Here is a 9,381-nt window from a genome sequence, read left to right as displayed (position 1 = left end):
TCGGCGCCGTTTGTCACCCCCCGGAGAAGAGCAGATGGTTCAGGCCACCGAGATAAGTCATTCTGCAGGGGTGACGTCAAAACTAACATTTCAAAAGAGTAGGAGAGAATTAGCCGGCCAGTACCCAGATCCCTACAGAAGACGAAAAGGAAGTGGAGGAATTTCCTCAGGGTGCTGGGCTTTCCTGGCTCCACTCCCCGCCGGTTAGGTTGCCGACCGGAGCCGGCTTCTCCCCTTTGCAAGAAGTGGAAGGTGCGGACGTGTCCTGGCATGGAGGCTGGTGACAGAGGAACACAGGACCGCGCATGTGTGGTCTGAGCTACCTACCTTTGCAAACTAGCTTTCAAAATAGTTCAAGGGTTGTGTGTTTTGTTCAATGGTAAGCTCGAGGCCCTGGGTTCGGTTCCCAGCTGGGGGTGGGGGGGTGGGAATGAGGGAATCACGCGCGCGCGCGCACACACACACACACACACACACACACACACACACACAAATTAAGGACTATTGGTTTGGCTATTTATTTTATTTTTTTATGACTATGGATTTAATATTTATTAGGAAAAAGCTTTTTTATATAATAATATTAGACATCTTGAAGGACTGGAGAGATAACCCAGAGGTCTTAAAGGCACTTCCTGCTCCTGCACAGGATCCAGGTTTGGTCACCATTATTGACATGGTGGCTCACAACCAAACATAACTCCAGTTCCAAAAGATCCAACGCCCTCTTCTGGCCACCCTGGGCAGTAGGCACACATGTAATGTACGTACATATATGCAGGTAAAACACTTATATACAAACAATTTTTTAAAATATTTTTAAAATAAGCCTTAAAACAAAACTACAGATAACTTGACAGCATATAGTTTGGAACTTCCAGACACTAGAAAGATCATCAACAAAATCTGGAAGGAAGGGGCTGGAGAGATTCCCTCGTGGTTAAGAGAATTTGCTGTTCCTGAAGAGGACCTGGGTTAAGTTCTCAGGCTCACAACCATCCAGTGGTTTGTGCAATGTGCACATACATACATGCAGGCAAAACACTGGTTTGGCTATTTAAAACTGAATTTTAGGGCTGGAAAGATGGCTCAGAGGTTAAGAGTACTGACTGCCACTTCCTAAAAGTCCCGAGTTCAATTCCCAGCAACCACATGGTGGCTCATAACCATCTATAATGAGATTTGGTACCCTCTTCTTGTATGCAGGTAGAACACTGTATATTTAATATATAAATTTTTTTAAAAAAATATATTTTTAATTGATTAAAAAAAACACCCTGAATTTTTAGGCCATTAGTGCACAACATGGGTCCTTCCTGATGAAAGCCTGGTTCTGCATCTGTGGCTTAACCTTGTACCTCACTCTGTCAAGCTGTGCACAGTGGGGTTGCACACCCCATGTTGGCAGGCCAGGAAGATGCCCAGAATGTGGTTCTCAGGAAGTGGGGAAGCTTCAGATGGTCTGAGTGGAAGTAATTGGTAGGCTCATTTGTTTATTTTTCAAATCACAGAGGTCTGACTTCTTTCTCTACAGTTCAGCTTCCATGTTTTGTTTGGAGGAACAAGAGTAAAAAAAAAATGAAATTGCAAACTTATGTTTTGTACCTTTGTTTACAGCCTGGTAAAGATTAAGGAGTGCAGGATAGAGTTACAGGGTTAGGTATTGATTGCCTTTGTGTTTTTGTTTTGTTTTAGCATTTTATTGTGAATATGTTGTCACAAAGTCCCCTATTGTGTGTTCAGTTAAGGCAACTCTGTGCATCTTTGGTTTTTATCTAGATGAATCACAAATCCTAACTCCCCTGCCCTGCTAACTCTGACGGCTGGGCACTTAACGGGAGGTGGTTGCTCTCTTTAGCCATGTACAGCCCTTAATTTGCTTTCAGTGTTACCGTACACAATCACCCTGGTCTGGTGGAACTGCCGATTCTCCTGTAAAGGAAAATGCTCTATTCAGATAACCTGGGAAATAGTGTGATGTTTGCTTTGAGAGGGGCCTGTGACAGGTGTAGACCAGGGCACCATGCCCACACCATCAGGGCTAAGAAAAGAGCAGGTGTGCATTGTAGCATCTTCAGCCCCCCCAACTCAATCTCTTCTTCATCCTCATCTTCAAAAGCCTCTTCCCTGTCGTTGACCGTCGTGTCCTGATACTGCTGGTACTCGGAAGCCAGGTCGTTCATGTCACTCTCAGCCTCGGTGAACAATGTGTTTACTCTTACCAATGCAGTTGCTTCTGATCTTGCGAGTCAGTGGTGGAGACCACCTCCTGTCTCCGTCAAGGTTCTTGTCCCACTCTCTTCCAAGAGTGGAGTAAGCAGACAGCAGGCAGAGTAAGGAGATACTTGTCAACGTGAGGGTAACACCCTTAAACAGGATAAACTTTAAACAGATTGCCACTCAGGATATAAACCCAACAGGTGTGCACTCTCCATAGCAGTGGGATGTCAGGAAGAGCCAGCACCGCTCTGAACCAACGGTTATGCTGGGAACCAGAGGATGGGGGCTGCTAACCAAAAGCAGTCATTGCAGAGCAAGTCTGGAGGTCACTGTGGGGGCAGCAGGAGTCAGTCTCCAGGTCCCAGCAGGTCTTCAAGGCAGAAACAGCTACCAGATTCTTTTCTGCAGCCATTGAGAGGCTTGGAGGCTGAGGTGGGAATGAGTCCCTTTGCCTGCACCCACTGATCCAGTCCCAGAAGCTAGCCGAAGCAAGTTCCGCACAGAAGCCCCAGCCATCGGGAACCTCCCAACTGAGAAGTTTGTCTGTGGAAGCTGGCTGATTACAATATCAGTACTGTGGGGAGACTGGTCTAAGAGCTAGTTACTTTAGCTTGGGCTAGTTCTAGCCCTCCAGAACAGCCATGCACTGCCCACCTCTGTCGGAACAAACAGATAAAACCTTGTGAGTCTATTAGCTCACCAACCCAAAAGCCAGGTAGTATCTTGGGCCTATAGAAAAGCACCCTCATCCAGCTGGACCTGCCTCTCTGAATACCCAACAATGTATTTGAAACTTAGGACTTTGTTCTGTGAAAGTATAAACCTTCAGGAAACTGCTTCTACCATGGACCATTTAATTTGGGGTAACCTAACTCTGTGTTCCCAGGCCATGGTTACTTAAATGACTCCAGAATAAACCATGTATTATTCCCTTTATTATGAGAGCTGTGGTTATTATTTCTAGAGTCCTCAAGGCAGTCTCTCCTCGATTATCTTAGAGGAAGAATCCTGAAGACTTCAGGTCCAGCTCCCAGCTCTCCCATCATTGAGACATCTGGGGCCAGGCTCCTAGATCCAGGCACTCAATCCTTCCAGCTCTTCCTTCTCGAGGAATCCTGCAACAACTCTGGCTTTTTCCATCCAGAATCTCTTAATTCACAGGGGCGCCACAGTGCATGGTAGGCCTAATTATTAAAATATGAATATGCAAATAGGGTGGAAGGAGGACCTATCAGGGAAGAGCTAACAAACCCAGTGCTGCAGGGAAGAACCCCAGCCCTCCAAAGGTTGCCTGAAGTCCACAGTCAGGTTCATAGGTCACTGGCTTTCAGAGGTGGTAAAACTCTTTTTTTTTTTTTTGGTTTTTCGAGACAGGGTTTCTCTGTGGCTTTGGAGCCTGTCCTGGAATTAGCTCTGTAGACCAGGCTGGCCTCGAACTCACAGAGATCCGCCTACCTCTGCCTCCCGAGTGCTGGGATTAAAGGCGTGCGCCACCACCGCCCGGCTCAGAGGTGATAAAACTCTTGAGGGCTGTCTGTACTTGGTTGCTAAGCCACTTGTCTGTGCAGTTACTACTGCACTAACAGAGCTGTCCAGCAGCCGACTTTCTTCTGCTCCAATGCCAGCTGTTATAAAACTTGAAAAGCTCCCTCTGCTTGGAAGCTGGAGGAGGCACCTACCTCTATTAGTTGGACGCAGTAAACTTGGTTTAGAGGTTGTTGCAAGATAATTTCTGGGCAAATTCAAGTGATTTGAAATTCTCGTTTTACAGTTTGATTTTTAAAAGCAAGGTCTCACTCTGTAGACTTGTCTTGCCTAGAGCTCACTATGTAGACCATGCTGGCCTCAAACCCACTGAGAACCCTGGCTTCTTTCTGTCTCCTGGGTGCTGAGCTTAGAGGCATGATCCATCACACTTGGCCCTAGTTTTACTACTGTCGTCAATATTGCTGGGCATGTGGAGGCAGGAGGCGCAGGGGTTGAAGTCTGAGGCTAGCCTGGGTGACATGAGACACTGTCCATGACCGCACCACCCTGAACACACCCCATCTCATCTGGCCTCGGAAGCTAACGAGTCAGCCCTGGTTAGTACTTGGATAGAAGACACTGTCTCACAAAACAAAAACCAAAAACAATCAGGGGCTACACATGCCATGTAGCTTGGTAGTGTTTACTTGGCATCAGGAAGCCGTAGGTTTGATCCCCAGCACCACATAAACACTGCAGGTGAAACATCCTGCAATCCCACACTGGGAGGCTGAGGAGGGCAGGAGGAGCAGGCGTTCAGGCAAGCTTGGCATACACAAGAAACCGACCAAATAGCAGATAACTGGAATAACCTTGATCAAAAGCTGAGTGTCTGCAATCCCCTTGTTGTTATTGCCTCCCAAAATCTAAAAATCTTTCCAGCCGGACAGTGGTGGTCCACACTTTTAATTCCAGCACTCGGGGAGTCAGAGGCAGGAGGATCTCTGTGAGTTTATGGCCAGCCTGGTCTACAAAACAAGTTCTAGGACAGCCAGGGCTACACAGAGAAACTTGGTTGTGGGTGGTAGTGGTGGTGGTGGTGGTAACAACTTTCCAACTTTTGTTGAAAAGAATTCATGACAGAGCCAGCTGCTTCTATGCTAATGAGTAACGAACTTATAAAATGTTCTACAAGCTAAAATTAGTGACAGTGGCTGGTTGTATTTTAAAACACTTATTTTGGTGATCTTGTTTCCCATTTTCCTTAGTAGCAGGTGTTCTTTGTGCTCTAGGAATAAATCCACACTAGGCAAGAGCTCTGTACGGCTCCACTCTCTAGCCCCAAGGCTGCTGAGACTAACGGCGATTTAAGATTTCTCTTTTTTTTTTCTGTTTTTTTTTTTTGTTGTTGTTGTTTTTAATCTTGTAATTTTAACTCTAGGATTTGCTTTTCTGGATTTGTTTTGGAAGCTACTGCTTCATTGTCCTTATTTTCATGATGATGAGAAGGGCTACTGGACCACTGGCTGTTTCAGTAAAGTCCAGAGCACTCACTCTCGCTGGGCTTGACTTGTGTGCTCTTTCTCAACCACTCTTTCTTTGGAGGTAATTAAAAAAAAACTATTTGTGTATAAGCGTTTGCCTGTGCATATGTATCTGTATGCACTATGTGCATGCCTGGAGCCCACAGGGGCCAGAAGAGGGTCTTGGATTCTCTCAAACTGGAGTTTAGATGATGGTGAGCTACCATCAGTACTGGGAATCAAACCCAGGTCTTCTGCAAGAACAGCAAGTGTTCCTAACCACTGAGCCGCTGCTCCAGTTCCACTACTCCAAACATTTCTTTTTCTGTGTGTAGGTATGGCTGTCCTCGAACTCACTCTGTAGATCAGGCTGGCCTCAAACTCACAGACATCTGCCTCCTGCGTGCTAGGATTAAAGGTGTGGGCCACCACCACCCAGCTCCAATTGTTTCTTAAAGACTACTTTATGCTAATATTTTCAAACTGAACAAGTATAATCACTTAAGGGTCTTAAACACTTTTTTTTTGGTCAGTGTTGGAGATGGAGCTCAGGGTAGAATATGCTCTAGGCAAGAGCTCGATCAATGATTTATGATCCAACCCACTTTTTACTCCTCTCCTCCCCAAGACAGGGTTTCTCTGTGTAACAAGCTGTGTCCTAGCTGTCTTGGAAGTCACTTTGTAGATTCACCTGCCTCTGCCTCCCAAGTGTTGGGACCAAAGGCATGCACCACCACCGCTGGCCTCTGTAACTTTAATCAAGGACTGGCTCTTTATGGCTTCATCTGGCACAAATCCAAACAGAAACACATGTAATGCATACACTGGACTCTGGGCGATTAATAAGTGGTGCTAATCTGAGCTATTAACATTGGAGATGACCATGGGGAGACACATTTGAAAACTTCTCAGAGAACTGGTAGTTCCACCAATGCACACCCATCCAAGGCTATATCTTGGGTATCAGCAACACACCTAATTCCCTACGTACAAACTTGCTAACCTCTGGCACCATACAAATGCTGCAGGCATTCATGTGTCAACATATTCACAGAATTTTCTGCAGAGAACTGCCTTGAAGAACAGACAGCTAAGGCCATCAGAACTATTCGTGCATTTAAATGGACTCTTGAGTGCTCTAAAGCCAAGACAGGCAAAGCCTCAGAAGCCACCTGCCTGCAGGCAACAGGCATGAAGTCCTAAATGCTCTCAGAAATGAGCAGGGCATCAAACTTGTGAACCTATTGAGCTGGCAAAAGGAGCTCCCTTGAATTAGGAGAGAAAGATTCCACAACCCAGAACCAGGTATCGGAGAAGAAAGCAGCACTGAGGGAAACAGCTGCTCCTTAAGTCTTGGGAAGCCCAGAACCCACGAGTCTGAGGGAGGGTCCTAATGCGACCTTTCGCGTGGGACGGGAGCTTGCCTCCTGATTTGAGTCCATTAGGGTGCTTTGAGACTAGGAGCATGGAAGACTGACCTGAGCCTGGGACCATCCAGGCAGACTGGCTGCTCTTCTCTGCTGTTTAGGCTTACAGACTAGTTCCTGCTGCTTTGGCGGTCTTGGCCCCAGCGAAGTTATAGAGCTATCTGAAAGTAACCTACATTACCCCCAACACTGGTTCAGGGATGAGAAGGGTCAGTGGGCTAGCAGGTAAGAGAATCTTAAATAAGAGGATGTCACAACCCTTTGAACTCAAGTTTTCAAACAATGTGGAATTTTAATGAATCAATCTTGGGACACAAATATAATAGTATTTACACCACTAGAAGTCCTTACCAGACATCTTTATTTATCACCATTTAAAGCTATTAGGAATCCTCAAACATTATAGGTGATTTTAATTTCAGATTCTGATAAATACTGCTCAACTTCAGCTTAAAAAAAGTCCATAATTTACTACATAAACAAAAAATAAATTCCCTTTAAATATGTCCTCTTCCCAAAACACAGGTAGACACAAAGCTAAAAGATGCCAGCTACAAGCAATACTAATAACGGAAGAGATCTGAGTCTAGAGGAGTCTCTTATCAAATCCACAGGACCTGCAGGGACGGTCTCTACCACTGCAGCTCCACTTTACAGAACTTGGGAGGTTCAAGAGTTTCATTTAAAAAAAAAATGTTTTTTACATTTATATGTGCGCATGTGCAAGAATGTCACTGTGCGAGTGTGGAAGTCAGTGAACACGTCCTCTCCTTCCACCATGTGGGTTCTGAGACTGAACTCGGGTTCTCAGGCTTGGTACCTTTACACACTGAGGCATCCCGCCAGTTCAAGGGTTTCCTTAAAAACAAAACAAAAAACCCACATTTATTTTACCCTGAGGATGCACTCGTGTGCCACAGCATGCATGCTTAGGTCAAGACAGCTTATGGGCGTCAATTCTCTCGTTGGGAGGAACTGAACTCAGGTAATGAGGCTTGGTGGCAAATGCATTTACCTGCTGAGCCCTTCCACTGGGCCTGAGTTCTTGACCTAATGAAAATGTAGACTGCATAGCTCAATGCTAGGATGCTTACTTAGCTCTCGGGAGACCTCGGGTTCCATCCCCAGGACTAAAAATAAATAAATGAATAAATAACAAAAATGTCATTTGTTACACAACTTAAAACATTTGGAAAAATACCTATGAGGCAGGCATGGTGGTACATGCCTTTAATCCTTGAATGTAGGTAGAGGTTAGCAGATGTCTGAGTTAAAGGCCAGCATCGTCTACACGGTATTTCCTGGCCAGTCGGGGCACATGATGAGACTGTCTCAAAATACCTGCTAGTGGGAAAAATTGACATTTGGTGGAAGGGGGCACCTGACATGGTGTTCACAGGGACAACAGAGGACCAACTAAAGGAGTCTGTCTTCTTCTATGATGTGGATTCTATCTATATATAATTTGAATTCAGTTCATTGGGCTTGTCCAGCAGTGACCTACTCAGCCAACTCAATGGCCTGAAAGGTATTAAAAATAAAAATGTGTTTAGTGCTAGGGACGGAACCCGGGATTTATGCATGCTAGCTCAGTTCGACCACTGACAAATTATTGCACTTTTTTTAAAAAATTGAGCTCGACTTTTTTCTCTGCTCCCTTTCCTCCTTCAACCCTCCCCCAAGGTCCCCATGCTCCCAATTTACTCAGGAGATCTTGTCTTTTTCTACTTCCCATGTAGATTAGATCTATGTAAGTCTTAGTGTCCTCACTGTTGTCTAAGTTCTCTGGGATTGTGGTTTGTGGGCTGGTTTTCTTTGCTTTATGTTTAAAAACCACCTATGAGTGAGTACATGTGATAATTGTCTTTCTGTGTCTGGTATTGTACTTTTTCTTTATTTAGAGAAAACTTTTCTAGCCGGGCGGTGGTGGTGCACGCCTGTAATCCCAGCACTCGGGAGGCAGAGGCAGGCGGATCTCTGTGAGTTTGAGACCAGCCTGGTCTACAAGAGCTAGTTCCAGGAAAGGCTCCAAAACCACAGAGAAACCTTGTCTCGAAAAAAAAAAAAAAAAGAAAACTTTTCTATAATCAAAAGTATATTATACTTAATAGTATTGCCCCTGTACAAATCAAAAGAACTAACATTTATAGAGCAATATGGTATATATTTCAAAGAATGCATTGTTGTATGGCATGTGTAGGCATGTTCCTACTGCAGTGCTCACGTGGAGGTCGAGGACATTCTGGAATCATTCTTCTCACTTTTATGTGGGGATTAAAATCAAGGAACTAAATTCAAGCTGTGAGGCTACACACACAGGTGCTATCTGCTGAGCCATCACCAGTCTGAGAAACTGTTCCTAAAATATGTGTGTTGCACGTGTGTGCCTACATGCATGCGTGTGGAGGCCAAAGGAAGGCTGTGACTGTCTTCTCCATTGCTTTCTACATCACCTGAGGGCTTCTGCTGAACCACAGTTCACTACTTTGGCCAGGCTGGTTGGCCAGGAGCTCTGGGGAAGCACCTGTCTTGGCTGTGCTTAAAGGAACACACAGTGTTGTCCAGCTTTTTACATGGAAGCTGGGTATTTAAGCTTAGGTCCTTTTGCTTGCTCGTATCCACTAAAGAGCAAATTTACTGTGCTTTAATATGACCACACTTCCCCAGCACTCTCCATCTTGTAGAGGGCTAGCTCAGTGACTTCTAGACAAGGTATAATGGGGCTAGGAACAAAATCCAAACAT

This window comes from Microtus oregoni, unplaced genomic scaffold, assembly GCF_018167655.1.
Source record: "Microtus oregoni isolate MIOR12 unplaced genomic scaffold, Mior012 000015F_ref0000493, whole genome shotgun sequence".
NCBI classification, from domain to species: Eukaryota; Metazoa; Chordata; class Mammalia; order Rodentia; family Cricetidae; genus Microtus; species Microtus oregoni.
Note: the sequence above shows the minus strand (reverse complement) of the source record.